We start from the raw sequence: 16,946 nt of genomic DNA on the forward strand, positions 1-16,946 counted from the left end.
AATCCAAACTCTAATTCAGGAAGATCAGCTGAGGATCTTTGCTCTCTGGCCTGGCTCTGCCTTTGACCTTCTCCACTGAGTTCAGATCAGCTGTTATTGGTCAAATAAGCTCAGACAGAAACAGATACAGGAGAACTGGGAGCTCTTTAATGATATTAATGAAGGAACAGAGAGAATACAGGACAGTCTCTGACTCGATACGCTACAGTGACCTATACGAAACACTTCTATAAAGACACAACAATATTACACACAACTCGTGGATAATATTTATAGAAACTGAGCACACTTCTAATACACTTCATGCACTTTAAATCAAGTCTTTTAGGGATAGTTCACCCAAAACTGTCCACGGACTTCCAATGTCAGGACAAAACATCTCAAAATATTGGGCCTCATTCAAGAAACACGAGCAGAGCGAATGTGTGTAAATCGCTCGTAAAGGCGCTCTGGCGTAAATTTTCGGATTCACGAAAATGTTCGTATTTTTAAAATGTTAGTTGGTACGAAAGAAATTTACACCTGCTGCCTACCACAAGTAAATGGTGCGTAAAACATTTGAACGTTCTGTGTTCTAATTTAGGCAAACTGATGACATTGCATTTTGATGCACTATGTAGGGCAGGCCTACCATAATCATATTTCAAGAGTTGATTTGCCCCGTCTTTTTTGTTTTGTTTTGTTTTTTGTTTGCACTGTTTAACGTTAGGCAGCGATCGCAAAAAATCCTTAAGGATTTTTAATGGAAATCTGTACAGGATTCCATTAAAAATTTCTATCATATTTTGGAACCGTTCCTATAGGATTCCGTTAGAAATAATCTTATAGGATAATTTATGTCTTGTCCTTTAAGATTCTTATCTGATTCCTGTAGGATTTTTTGGGAATTGTCTTATAAGATAATACATAAATATCCCGTAGGATAAATCCTAAAGGATTCCAATAAGATTCCAAATGTAATCTGATTCCTATTGGATTCTGTGAGAATTGTCTTATAAGACAATACATACATATTATGTAGGACAATTTCAACAGGATTTTATTGGATCCAATTGGGTCTTTCTCTCTCTCTCTCGCTCTCACACACACACGCACACACACACACAAACACACACACACACGGTTTTGCTATCTTTGCTTTTTACATGGTAGGGAAGGCATATTCGGACACAGCAAAGATAGCAAAGTGTACCAAGGCTACTATGTCTGAATACTTGGTACACTGTAAGAAAGAAAAAAAAAGTAGAATTAGACCCTTTTCACATTTCCGGGTTTCTCAGAGCGGAAGTCGTCATAGTTAGGTTAACTTCCCTTACGAAAAAGAACTATGGTTTTACTATAGTAAAACTGTAGTTTAACTATGACTGTAGTAACCGTGGTATTTTGGTGCGAAACCATGGTTTTTAAAAAACATGGTTTTACTACAGTTATATTGTAGTAATACTATAGTAAAACTGTAGTTTTAATTACTGTAGTAACTGGTATTTTTAACAACCATGGTTTTATTACCATGGTTTTACTAGTTATATTGGAGTAATACTACAGTAAAACCATTGTAACCATGACAGCAGTAACCATGGTTTTTGCAGTAAACATGGTTTTAAAAAACATGGATCATGTACCATAAATTGGTTGTATTACCACAGTGCAGCCATGGTTTTACTAAATTATCTTGAAGTACATTTAAGTAATTAAGTTACAACAAACATCTAAATAATAACAACAGAAAGAAGTTACCATTCTATGATACAAACTTTATTACAGAAATTACATAATCTGAACAAAAATATAAACTTTCATGTGTTCTCATGTGACATAAAAAAAAGTTGTAAATTATTGGTGATAAAGTGGTGCTGTGCAATGGTTAAAAAATTCAGTTGCTAATTTACAAATAAAAAAATAGCAATTTGTTCCACTGTAATAATGATTTATATACAAAAATAACATTGGACAAATAAAAATGACTTAAAGCACCTTTAAATACACAGCATCTTCCTCCTCTAAAATGTCTATAAGCTGTAAACATGTGCCCAAAACAAGCATACGTTTGCAATTTATACTGTACATAAATTAACAGCATTATAACAACATTACTTAACAATTCATTACTTTATTACTTAAAAACATTACTAAAATGTTATTTTCTTTTTACGAAAAAATACATATACTACACAATAAAAATTAGAAGAAATTAGTGTTTTTTTTTTTTTAAATAATGTTTAAAATGATATCCACTCCCAATAGATGAAGACATGAAGTCTCCTGGTGGGGGACGAATACATTCTAGGTGGAAAAGTGTTCAAAATCATGTGATGCAGCATCCATGCCAGCAGCTGTCAGTGTGAAGTCTGTCGTATAGGCCGGCATGTTACAGGCCAGCTTTGGTTTGGTTCTGTCTTGACCTTTAGCCCAAATGGATGTAGGAGCTAAAATGAGAAGAATACACACCACATTAACACACGGCTTGCTGGAATTCTTAACTGTACTATCGAGTAGCCATTTAATAATGTCCAAGTGCAATGATGTCTATTCAGTGTTTTCACAACCCATAAATTATTAGGGCTCCAAAAGTAAAGCAGAAAGAATGTACATTAAAGGATTAGTTCACCCCAAAATGATAATTCCTGATCTTTTACTCACCCCAATGCCATCCAAGATGTTCATGTCTTTCATTCTTCAGTAGAAAATAAATAAACATGTAACATATACTTTTTTACCTCAAATGCTCGACTTTGATGATGTAAGGCTTTGTGGCGTCATTACGTTGGAAAGGTCACGCGTGTGACGTATGTGGAAGTACCGTCCCAGTGTTAAAACAAACGTGCAAAGACTAAATCAAACACCCTTTACAAAAATAAAAGGTAAAACAACGATGTCGGACAATTTTAAAGTTAGAGGAGAACATGAGATGGAGTTTTTCGGCACTGGGTCAGCACTGACCTTTCCGGCGTAATACGCAGTGGGAAAACAACATCAAAGTCGTGCATTTGAGGTAAAAGGTATATAAATGCTTTTTTTTTTTTTTTTTTTTAGAAAATGACCGATGGAAATTATCAGGAGATTTTAATTTTGGGGTGAACTAATTATTTAACAATACAGAACACGATTTTAGATTCAAATTCAATTTCTATTTGTTATAAATCTGCCAGGTTCTCACACCAGCCAATCACAGCGCACTCCCTCTCCCGAATACTGATTACTCACACCTGAACCTCATCACACTCATCTCCACTATAGATAAAACCAGTAAAACTCAATAGTTTTATGACCTGTTTTAATATAAACAGGGTTTGTGTTTTTAGGTTTACTTGTTAATTTAATATTCCTCATACAGTGTCACTTATGTTTTGAATGTCAAAGCCTTCTTAATATGTATAATTTTGCTTAAGAAAATAACTAAAATCATGCTGATATTATGTCAATATTATGTGAAATACATGCATTAAAATGACCTTCCTCAGTTCACCCGTTTCTTACAGCTCTGTCAGCAGCTTCCTCCAGAAATGTTGGAATCTTCCCCTCTGTTGTAGATGGGTTATTTTGTCCCTCCTGAAATCACAGAACATTTTTACAATATTTGTTTACCAGTTTGCAGCTAATTTTCGCGCTCCATGTAACTGACATCATCGATGAACAGCAATGTTACAGTGTATACTTTTAGATTTTTGATACGTACCATTGACAAATCCCTTGTCAAAAAATCCTATTGGAATTTCACTTTGTCCTGTAGGATCTTATTGGATTCTTAGAATCCTATAGGACAATCTGATTTATTTTAATGGAATTTCACTTTGTCCTGTAGGATCTTATTGGATTCTTAGAATCCTATAGGACAATCTGATTTATTTTAATGGAATTTCACTTTGTCCTGTAGGATCTTATTGGATTCTTAGAATCCTATAGGACAATCTGATTTATTTTAATGGAATTTCACTTTGTCCTATAGGATCTTATTGGATTCTTAGAATCCTATAGGACAATCTGATTTATTTTAATGGAATTTCACTTTGTCCTGTAGGATCTTATTGGATTCTTAGAATCCTATAGGACAATCTGATTTATTTTAATGGAATTTCACTTTGTCCTGTAGGATCTTATTGGATTCTTAGAATCCTATAGGACAGTCTAATTTATTTTAATGGAATTTCACTTTGTCCTATAGGATCTTATTGGATTCTTAGAATCTTATAGGACATTCTGATTTATTTTAATGGAATTTCACTTTGTCCTGTAGGATCTAATTGGATTGTTAGAATCCTATAGGACAATCTGATTCATTTTAATGGAATTTCACTTTGTCCTATAGGATCTTATTGGATTGTTAGAATCCTATAGGACAATCTGATTTATTTTAATGGAATTTCACTTTGTCCTATAGGATCTTATTGGATTCTTAGAATCCTATAGGACAATCTGATTTATTTTAATGGAATTTCACTTTGTCCTGTAGGATCTTATTGGATTCTTAGAATCTTATAGGACATTCTGATTTATTTTAATGGAATTTCACTTTGTCCTGTAGGATCTTATTGGATTCTTAGAATCCTATAGGACAGTCTAATTTATTTTAATGGAATTTCACTTTGTCCTATAGGATCTTATTGGATTCTTAGAATCTTATAGGACATTCTGATTTATTTTAATGGAATTTCACTTTGTCCTGTAGGATCTAATTGGATTGTTAGAATCCTATAGGACAATCTGATTCATTTTAATGGAATTTCACTTTGTCCTATAGGATCTTATTGGATTGTTAGAATCCTATAGGACAATCTGATTTATTTTAATGGAATTTCACTTTGTCCTATAGGATCTTATTGGATTCTTAGAATCCTATAGGACAATCTGATTTATTTTAATGGAATTTCACTTTGTCCTGTAGGATCTTATTGGATTCTTAGAATCCTATAGGACAATCTGATTTATTTTAATGGAATTTCACTTTGTCCTGTAGGATCTTATTGGATTCTTAGAATCCTATAGGACAATCTGATTTATTTTAATGGAATTTCACTTTGTCCTATAGGATCTTATTGGATTCTTAGAATCCTATAGGACAATCTGATTTATTTTAATGGAATTTCACTTTGTCCTGTAGGATCTTATTGGATTCTTAGAATCCTATAGGACAATCTGATTTATTTTAATGGAATTTCACTTTGTCCTGTAGGATCTTATTGGATTCTTAGAATCCTATAGGACAGTCTAATTTATTTTAATGGAATTTCACTTTGTCCTATAGGATCTTATTGGATTCTTAGAATCTTATAGGACATTCTGATTTATTTTAATGGAATTTCACTTTGTCCTGTAGGATCTAATTGGATTGTTAGAATCCTATAGGACAATCTGATTCATTTTAATGGAATTTCACTTTGTCCTATAGGATCTTATTGGATTGTTAGAATCCTATAGGACAATCTGATTTATTTTAATGGAATTTCACTTTGTCCTATAGGATCTTATTGGATTCTTAGAATCCTATAGGACAATCTGATTTATTTTAATGGAATTTCACTTTGTCCTGTAGGATCTTATTGGATTCTTAGAATCTTATAGGACATTCTGATTTATTTTAATGGAATTTCACTTTGTCCTGTAGGATCTTATTGGATTCTTAGAATCCTATAGGACAATCTGATTTATTTTAATGGAATTTCACTTTGTCCTGTAGGATCTTATTGGATTCTTAGAATCCTATAGGACAATCTGATTTATTTTAATGGAATTTCACTTTGTCCTTTAGGATCTTCTTGGATTGTTAGAATCCTAGGACATTCTGATTTATTTTAATGGAATTTCACTTTGCAATGAAAAACAATTAGGTTGAGTGGTTCTATAATAATACAAAATACATTAATATAAAATATATATAAAAGTGCCATTTTGTCTCACTATCTAGTGCAGGGGTGGCATTTTGCACCTATGAATGGCTCATATGACTAAATTAATTTTAAATTCATGATTTAATATCAATGAGATTTTTATTTATGTAATGTTTCAAATCTAGATGGTTATTTATCATGTAAATAATGTGTGACTGTGGCGTTTTAATGCGCATGCGCGTTGGATATTCGCGTTCTTCAAACCACACGGAGCAGAGTTGCCATGGAAACGGGGACTCGGAGTCAAACGAGCAGCACTTCCTCAGATGTTTTCACTAGTTTCTGGTGAGTTTAGTCCCTAAAACCACACAAATTATACACACAACTGTTCCTGACACCTTTCTTACGTTAACTGACACACTTCTGTTGAATATTTACTTGATAGAAATGATTTAGTGTCTTCGTGAAAAGTGCAGCATCCGTTTTCACAAGAGGGTAACTTAAGCTAACGCTATAGATTTGATCGATTGAGCCCTTGTTTATGAAAGCTTGAGCTTTTAAATAAATCTTTATGTGAAACTTAAATGTTTTGATAGTTTTGTTAAGGTTTTGCTGCTAATTTGTCAATGGTATGTATCAAAAATCTAAAAGTAAACACTGTAACATTGCTGTTCATCGATGATGTCAGTTACATGGAGCGCGAAAATTAGCTGCAAACTGGTAAACAAATATTGTAAAAATGTTCTGTGATTTCAGGAGGGACAAAATAACCCATCTACAACAGAGGGGAAGATTCCCACATTTCTGGAGGAAGCTGCTGACAGAGCTGTAAGAAACGGGTGAACTGAGGAAGGTCATTTTAATGCATGTATTTCACATAATATTGACATAATATCAGCATGATTTTAGTTATTTTCTTTAGCAAAATTATACATATTAAGAAGGCTTTGACATTCAAAACATTAGTGACACTGTATGAGGAATATTAAATTAACAAGTAAACCTAAAAACACAAACCCTGTTTATATTAAAACAGGTCATAAAACTATTGAGTTTTACTGGTATTATCTATAGTGGAGATGAGTGTGATGAGGTTCAGGTGTGAGTAATCAGTATTCGGGAGAGGGAGCGCGCTGTGATTGGCTGGTGTGAGAACCTGGCAGATTTATAACAAATAGAAATTGAATTTGAATCTAAAATCGTGTTCTGTATTGTTAAATAATTAGTTCACCCCAAAATTAAAATCTCCTGATAATTTCCATCGGTCATTTTCTAAAAAAAAAAAAAAAAAAAGCATTTATATACCTTTTACCTCAAATGCATGACTTTGATGTTGTTTTCCCACTGCGTATTACGCCGGAAAGGTCAGTGCTGACCCAGTGCCGAAAAACTCCATCTCATGTTCTCCTCTAACTTTAAAATTGTCCGACATCGTTGTTTTACCTTTTATTTTTGTAAAGGGTGTTTGATTTAGTCTTTGCACGTTTGTTTCAACACTGGGACGGTACTTCCACATACGTCACACGCGTGACCTTTCTAACGTAATGACGCCACAAAGCCTTACATCATCAAAGTCGAGCATTTGAGGTTAAAAAGTATATGTTACATGTTTATTTATTTTCTACTGAAGAATGAAAGACATGAACATCTTGGATGGCATTGGGGTGAGTAAAAGATCAGGAATTATCATTTTGGGGTGAACTAATCCTTTAATGTACATTCTTTCTGCTTTACTTTTGGAGCCCTAATAATTTATGGGTTGTGAAAACACTGAATAGACATCATTGCACTTGGACATTATTAAATGGCTACTCGATAGTACAGTTAAGAATTCCAGCAAGCCGTGTGTTAATGTGGTGTGTATTCTTCTCATTTTAGATCCTACATCCATTTGGGCTAAAGGTCAAGACAGAACCAAACCAAAGCTGGCCTGTAACCTGCCGGCCTATACGACAGACTTCACACTGACAGCTGCTGGCATGGATGCTGCATCACATGATTTTGAACACTTTTCCACCTAGAATGTATTCGTCCCCCACCAGGAGACTTCATGTCTTCATCTATTGTGAGTGGATATCATTTTAAACATTATTTTTTTTAAAAACACTAATTTCTTCTCATTTTTATTGTGTAGTATATGTATTTTTTCGTAAAAAGAAAATAAAATTTTAGTAATGTCTTTAAGTAATAAAGTAATGAATTGTTAAGTAATGTTGTTATAATGCTGTTAATTTATGTACAGTATAAATTGCAAACGTATGCTTGTTTTGGGCACATGTTTACAGCTTATAGACATTTTAGAGGAGGAAGATGCTGTGTATTTAAAGGTGCTTTAAGTCATTTTTATTTATCCAATGTTATTTTTGTATATAAATCATTATTACAGTGGAACAAATTGCTATTTTTTTATTTGTAAATTAGCAACTGAATTTTTTAACCATTGCACAGCACCACTTTATCACCAATAATTTACAACTTTTTTTTATGTCACATGAGAACACATGAAAGTTTATATTTTTGTTCAGATTATGTAATTTCTGTAATAAAGTTTGTATCATAGAATGGTAACTTCTTTCTGTTGTTATTATTTAGATGTTTGTCGTAACTTAATTACTTAAATGTACTTCAAGATAATTTAGTAAATCCATGGCTGCACTGTGGTAATACAACCAATTTATGGCACATGATCCATGTTTTTTAAAACCATGTTTACTGCAAAAACCATGGTTACTGCTGTCATAGTTACAATGGTTTTACTGTAGTATTACTACAATATAGCTGTATTAAAACCATGGTTGTTAAAAATACCAGTTACTACAGTAATTAAAACTACCGTTTTACTATAGTATTACTACAATATAACTGTAGTAAAACCATGTTTTTTAAAAACCATGGTTTCGCACCAAAATACCACGGTTACTACAGTCATAGTTAAACTACAGTTTTACTATAGTAAAACCATAGTTCTTTTTCGTAAGGGAAGTTAACCTAACTATGACGACTTCCGCTCTGAGAAACCCGGAAATATGAAAAGGGTCTAATTCTACTTTTTTTCTTTCTTACAGTGTACCAAGTATTCAGACATAGTAGCCTTGGTACACTTTGCTATCTTTGCTGTGTCCGAATATGCCTTCCATACCATGTAAAAAGCAAAGATAGCAAAACCGTGTGTGTGTGTGTGTGTGTGTGTGTGTGTTTGTGTGTGTGTGTGTGAGAGCGAGAGAGAGAGAGAAAGACCCAATTGGATCCAATAAAATCCTGTTGAAATTGTCCTACAGAATATGTATTGTCTTATAAAACAATTCTCACAGAATCCAATAGGAATTAGATTACATTTGGAATCTTATTGGAATCCTTTAGGATTTATCCTACGGGATATTTATGTATTATCTTATAAGACAATACCCAAAAAATCCTATAGGAATCAGATAAGAATCTTAAAGGACAAGACATAAATTATCCTATAAGATTATTTCTAACGGAATCCTATAGGAACGGTTCCAAAATATGATAGAAATTTTTAATGGAATCCTGTACAGATTTCCATTAAAAATCCTTAAGGATTTTTTGACATGGGAATTAGCAGCAAAACCTTAACAAAACTATCAAAACATTTAAGTTTCACATAAAGATTTATTTAAAAGCTCAAGTTCTCATAAACAAGGGCTCAATCGATCAAATCGATAGCGTTAGCTTAAGTTACCCTCTTGTGAAAACGGTTGAGATGCTGACTTTTCCCGAAGACACTAAACCATTTCTATCAAGTAAATATTCAACAGATGTGTGTCAGTTAACGTAAGAAAGGTGTCAGGAACAGTTGTGTGTATTATTTGTGTGGTTTTAGGGACTAAACTCACCAGAAACTAGTGAAAACAGCGCCTGAGGAAGTGCTGCTCGCGAGTCCCCGTTTCCATGGCAACTCTTCTCCAGTGTGGTTTGAAGAACGCGAATCGAATGTCCAACGCGCATGCGCATTAAAACGCCACAGTCACACATCATTTACATAAATAACCATCTAGATTTAAAACATTAAATAAAAATCTCATTGATATTAAATCATGAATTTAAAATTAATTTAGTCATATATGAGCCATTCATAGGTGCAAAATGCCACCCCTGCACTAGATAGTGAGTCAAAATGGCACTTTTATATATATTTTATATTAATGTATTTTGTATTATTATAGGAACACACAACCTAATTATTTCATTTGAAAGTGTGATTGTTTTTCTATGCAAACGCTTTGCTTTGGTTATATAACAATATTAAGCCAATCTCAGTGTTTTTTCATTGAAAAGTGAAATTCCATTAAAATAAATCAGAATGTCCAATAGGATTCTAAGAATCCAATAATATCCTACAGGACAAAGTGAAAATCCAATAGGATTTTTTGACAAGGGCTGTTAAAAAGCACTCCAGAGGTTAATACTTGCATGAGAGACAATCAGAGAAAACCAAAGACAAAATGCATGAAAACTGGTGTCCCATCAAGTAAGCCTATTACCTGGACTGGTCAGCATCAAAGCACTCTCGAACAGCTAATTGACTGTTTGCTTCAGCCCCCTGTATTAGCATTCCCTGACTTTTCACAGCCATTTGTCCTGCATACGGATACGTCAGCTCAAGGCTTGGGTGCCGTATTGTACCAGCATCAAAATGGAAAACTTTGTGTGATTGCCTACGGATCTCGTACTTTATCTGCTGCGGAGAAAAACTACCACCTGCACTCAGGCAAGCTCGAATTTCTTGCTCTGAAGTGGTCACCAAAAAATTCCGGGATTACTTGTACTATGCTCCAACTTTTACCGTATATAGTGATAACAATCCCCTGACATATGTTCTGTCAACTGCCAAACTGAATGCTACAAGTTGCAGATGGGTGGCCGAATTGTCAGATTTCCACTTCACAATCAGATATCTCCCTGGCCGAGAAAACATCGACGCTGATGCACTATCCAGATTGCCACATGACATAGGAACAGTGATGAATGATTGTTCTGAGGAGCTGTCTTCAGATGTAATATGCGCAACGATTCAGACAGTAGAAGCTAAGCAAGGACCCAGCATCCCATGGTCAGTCTCGACAAACTGTTCATCTGTTGAAGCCTGTCCAGCAATTCCATCCATAACCCCACTGTCTGGAAACAAGATCAGAGAAGCTCAAATGAATGACCAGGAAATTAGACCAGTATATCAATGGAAGCTGTCTGAAACAAAACCACCAGTGAAACAGCTCAAGACATGTAACCTAAAAACAAAATGCCTGTTTAGAGAATGGGGAACGCTTACCATTAGTAAGATGGTATCCTCTGCCGATCCACGTCCACCCGCACACAGTTGGTCCTGCCCGAAACATATAAAGGAACAGTCTTGCAAGAGCATCATGATAAAATGGGCCATCAAGGTACAGACCGCACTCTCACACTCATCCGTGAGCGTTTCTTTTGGCCAAATAGGTAGGCAGACGTTGAGCACAAAAACATGCAGATGCCTAAAACAGAAGAAGCCCTGTTATGAGACAAAAGCTCCGTTAACAAACATTGTCACAACCCAGCCCTTTGAATTATCTCTATTGACTTTCTCCACTTAGACCGTTGTAAAGGTTAGGCTACCACTTGAATATTGTATGAATAAAAAAACAGACTCAAATTATTTTATTTTATGCTACACAGAAATAAATTCATTTCGGTTTGGAATGACATTAGGGTGAGTAAATGATCACATTTTTGGGTTGAACAATCATATTTTTCAAGAGTTAACACATCATTTAAGTAAGACACTGATATCTATCTTTCACAAGGCTATCATTGAAATATAATTTAATTAAATTTCATTAGATCTATTAAAAAAGTTAATACAAATTTTAAAGAGGAAAAAAAAGCTTTGTCTTTAATTCATGGGATCCAGACTTTAAAACTGTTGGCCCCACTTTATATTAGGTGGCCTTAACTACTATGTACTTACATCAGAAAATAAGTACAATGTACTTACTGTGTTCAAATTGTATTGCAAAGCACTTTTGCTGATATTGAGGTGGGCTAGGGGTAGTGTTAGGGACAGGTGTGGTGGTGTGGGTCAGTTTAAGGGTAGAGTTAGGGACAAGTGTGGTGGTATGGGTCAGTTTAAGGGTAGGGTTAGGTGTAAGGGAAGTGCCAACTGTGTAATTACAAATGTAACTACAGAAATTATTTACAGACGTAATTACATGCAGGTGTTTTTAAAATGTAAGTACAATGTAAAAACATGTATGTACACAATAAGTGCATTGTATCAAATAATTAATTACAATGTTAGTACATAGTAGTTAAAGCCACCTAATATAAAGTGGGTCCAAACTGTTTTATAGACTATAGTTTAACTGTAGGCCAGTTTCATTTAAATGTAAGATCATGGTAGTCACAGGGTAAAAAACATAGACTGGAAAAACCTTGCTCCTCATTATATGGATATGTGGTTTCTAAAATATATAAACATAAATATTAAACTATTATATTTGAAAATACAAAAACAGCCTCTATAAAAATGATTTATATTCTGCAATATTAATTTAAGTAATAATTGCAAAAAAATAATAAATGTTTCTTCCAAAACACCATCTTTTCAAAACACCAGGCAGAGCAGGGCGCTTCAGTGGCGCAGGCAGAACAGGACGCCTTGATGGCGCAGGCAGAGCAGGGCGCTTCAGTGGCGCAGGCAGAGCAGGGCGCCTCAGTGGCGCAGGCAGAGCAGGACGCTTCAGTGGCGCAGGCAGAGCAGGGCGCCTCAGTGGCGCAGGCAGAGCAGGACGCCTCAGTGGCGCAGGCAGAGCAGGACGCCTTGATGGCGCAGGCAGAGCAGGGCGCTTCAGTGGCGCAGGCAGAACAGGACGCCTTGATGGCGCAGGCAGAGCAGGACGCCTTAGTGGCGCAGGCAGAGCAGGGCGCCTCAGTGGCGCAGGCAGAGCAGGACGCCTCAGTGGCGCAGGCAGAGCAGGACGCTTCAGTGGCGCAGGCAGAGCAGGGCGCCTCAGTGGCGCAGGCAGAGCAGGACGCCTCAGTGGCGCAGGCAGAGCAGGACGCCTTGATGGCGCAGGCAGAGCAGGGCGCTTCAGTGGCGCAGGCAGAACAGGACGCCTTGATGGCGCAGGCAGAGCAGGACGCCTTAGTGGCGCAGGCAGAGCAGGACGCTTCAGTGGCGCAGGCAGAGCAGGGCGCCTCAGTGGCGCAGGCAGAGCAGGACGCTTCAGTGGCGCAGGCAGAGCAGGGCGCCTCAGTGGCGCAGGCAGAGCAGGACGCCTCAGTGGCGCAGGCAGAGCAGGACGCCTTGATGGCGCAGGCAGAGCAGGGCGCTTCAGTGGCGCAGGCAGAACAGGACGCCTTGATGGCGCAGGCAGAGCAGGACGCCTTAGTGGCGCAGGCAGAGCAGGGCGCCTCAGTGGCGCAGGCAGAGCAGGACGCCTCAGTGGCGCAGGCAGAGCAGGACGCTTCAGTGGCGCAGGCAGAGCAGGGCGCCTCAGTGGCGCAGGCAGAGCAGGACGCCTCAGTGGCGCAGGCAGAGCAGGACGCCTTGATGGCGCAGGCAGAGCAGGGCGCTTCAGTGGCGCAGGCAGAACAGGACGCCTTGATGGCGCAGGCAGAGCAGGACGCCTTGATGGCGCAGGCAGAGCAGGGCGCTTCAGTGGCGCAGGCAGAACAGGACGCCTTGATGGCGCAGGCAGAGCAGGACGCCTTAGTGGCGCAGGCAGAGCAGGGCGCCTCAGTGGCGCAGGCAGAGCAGGACGCCTCAGTGGCGCAGGCAGAGCAGGACGCCTCAGTGGCGCAGGCAGAGCAGGACGCCTCAGTGGCGCAGGCAGAGCAGGACGCCTCAGTGGCGCAGGCAGAGCAGGACGCCTCAGTGGCGCAGGCAGAGCAGGACGCCTCAGTGGCGAAGGCAGAGCAGGACGCCTCAGTGGCGCAGGCAGAGCAGGGCACCGGGGAAACTTCTCCGGTCCAGCAGTGTCCAAAGGCACTGGGACCACTGGAATACGATCCACCGGCATCGGGACCACTCGAACATGATCCACCGGCAATGGGACCACCGGAACACGATCCACCGGCATCAGGACCACCGGAACACGATCCACCGGCACAGGGACCACCCGAACAGGATCCACCGGCAATGGGACCACCGGAACATGATCCACCAGCATCAGGACCACCGGAACACGATCCACCGGCACAGGGACCACCCGAATGTGATCCACCGGCACAGGGACCACCGGAACACGAACCACCGGCACACGATCCACTGGCACAAGGATACAACCCAGACTGATAAACACAAGGAGCTTATAAAGGGAAGAAATCAAGAGGAAACAGGTGGGAGAAATCAAACACTAATCAGATAACAAGGGGGGAGGGATCAGACAATGACAGGAGCACATGCTCAGAATGACAAAACCAACATGTGCACACAAGACAGGACAGGCATGTGACAGTCGCTGCATGTTGTCAGAGGCACAAAAAAAAAAAAACTTTCGGCCCCAAAGTGTCGGCCCACTGGGAAAATGCCCGGAATGCCAGATTACCAGTCCAGCCCTGCATACAGGTTTGAAATGACACGACCAATTCTCAAAACGTCCACAAGATGGCGCCATTTATCAGGAAATCCAATATTACAAAACCGATACCCGATTATGGGAAAATCCTAAAATATCGGGAATCCGATATATCGGTCGGTCACTAATTAAGACGACATCTAGAGACCACACACCCCAGTCACGTCAATAAGCCACTTGATTTCTTTCAAAGAAAACTTGAAGAATACCGTCACCAGGAGACTCACATGGTAAAAGCTGCCTCAGTAAACAGCAAAGCACAGATGGCGTCATATAGAGTGGCATACAGAGTTGCACAATCCAAAAAACCACACACAATTGCAGAACATTCTCCCCGCTGCGCTAGACATGGTGTCAATTATGCTTGACGAGACAAACGCAGCAAAATTAAAAGCTATTCCCCTGTCAAATGACACAGTTGCAAGACGTATATGCAACATTTCAAGTGATCTTGAGGAACAACTCAGAGAAAAATTACAAGACAGTCGTTTTGCATTACAAGTGGACGAAGCTACTGACAGAATAAAGACTGCTTGTTCATCTCGTACGTCCGCTTTGTGAATGGCGAGTCACTGTGCGAGGATTTGCTGTTTTGCAAATAAATAAAAAAGAGAGCCACAGCTGATGAGCTGTTTAAGATCATGGACAATAACCTCAAAGAACACGGCCTTAAATGGGAAAACTGTGTGGGATTTTGCTCTGATGGCGCACAGACCATGGCAGGGTCAAGAAATGGCCAGCAGGCACTAATAAAGAGGGTTGCTCCAGATGTCATTCACAGGGAAGCGCTCGCTTCAATAGTGAGCGTGGTAAATTTTATCAAAACCCAACCCCTGAAAGCACGACTGTTCTCCACACTTTGTGAGGAAATGGGAGCTGATCACACATCTGTGCTGTTTCACAGTGAAGCAAAGTGCTGTCGCGCGTCTTTCAGCTCAGGGCAGAGATTCGGATGTTCTTGGAGGAGGAGCGCATGTATGAGGCTGCAAGCAAGTTCAGTGATGAAGAATTTCTGTTTAAACTGGCCTACCTCAGCGATATGTTTGGCAAGCTGAATGAATTAAATCTTCAGCTTCAAGGCAAAGACAAGCACATACCTCACCTGGCAGATAAGATCAATGCATTCAGCCGAAAGCTCGAGGTATGGGGCAGGCGCCTCAATCAGCAAAACATAGATGTCTTTGAGAAACAGAGTGAAGTTACTGAAAACACTGATTCTGGAGCCACCACAGTTATCTCTTGTATTAAGCAGCACTTCTCTTTCCTCAAAGAATTGTTTCAAAAATACTCCCTGAACAACAGGGCTCAGTATGCCTGTGTTATGGATCCATTCAATGCAGCAGGTTGATATTTTGACATTTTATTGAATATTATACTCATACAGTCTTGTTCAAAATAATAGCAGTACAATGTGACTAACCAGAATAATCAAGGTTTTTCGTATATTTTTTATTGCTACGTGGCAAACAAGTTACCAGTAGGTTCAGTAGATTCTCAGAAAACAAATGAGACCCAGCATTCATGATATGCACGCTCTTAAGGCTGTGCAATTGGGCAATTAGTTGAATTAGTTGAAAGGGGTGTGTTCAAAAAAATAGCAGTGTGGCATTCAATCACTGAGGTCATCAATTTTGTGAAGAAACAGGTGTGAATCAGGTGGCCCCTATTTAAGGATGAAGCCAACACTTGTTGAACATGCATTTGAAAGCTGAGGAAAATGGGTCGTTCAAGACATTGTTCAGAAGAACAGCGTACTTTGATTATAAAGTTGATTAGAGAGGGGAAAACCTATAAAGAGGTGCAAAAAATGATAGGCTGTTCAGCTAAAATGATCTCCAATGCCTTAAAATGGAGAGGAAAACCAGAGAGACGTGGAAGAAAACGGAAGACAACCATCAAAATGGATAGAAGAATAACCAGAATGGCAAAGGCTCAGCCAATGATCACCTCCAGGATGATCAAAGACAGTCTGGAGTTACCTGTAAGTACTGTGACAGTTAGAAGACGTCTGTGTGAAGCTAATCTATTTTCAAGAATCCCCCGCAAAGTCCCTCTGTTAAAAAAAAGGCATGTGCAGAAGAGGTTACAATTTGCCAAAGAACACATCAACTGGCCTAAAGAGAAATGGAGGAACATTTTGTGGACTGATGAGAGTAAAATTGTTCTTTTTGGGTCCAAAGGCCACAGGCAGTTTGTGAGACGACCCCCAAACTCTGAATTCAAGCCACAGTACACAGTGAAGACAGTGAAGCATGGAGGTGCAAGCATCATGATATGGGCATGTTTCTCCTACTATGGTGTTGGGCCTATTTATCGCATACCAGGGATCATGGATCAGTTTGCATATGTTAAAATACTTGAAGAGGTCATGTTGCCCTATGCCAGGGTTGCCAACTCTCACGCATCTGGGGTGATACTCACGCTTTCAGGCTCTGTCACGCTCTCTCACGCCAAATTGCCAAACCTGCTTTTGATATTAAACAAAGCTATAAGCTTTAATTTTTTTAAATGTGTATTAATGAAATTCAAACAATAAATAGCGTTT

This window comes from Pseudorasbora parva, chromosome 2 (genome assembly GCF_024679245.1).
Source record: "Pseudorasbora parva isolate DD20220531a chromosome 2, ASM2467924v1, whole genome shotgun sequence".
NCBI lineage: Eukaryota > Metazoa > Chordata > Actinopteri > Cypriniformes > Gobionidae > Pseudorasbora > Pseudorasbora parva.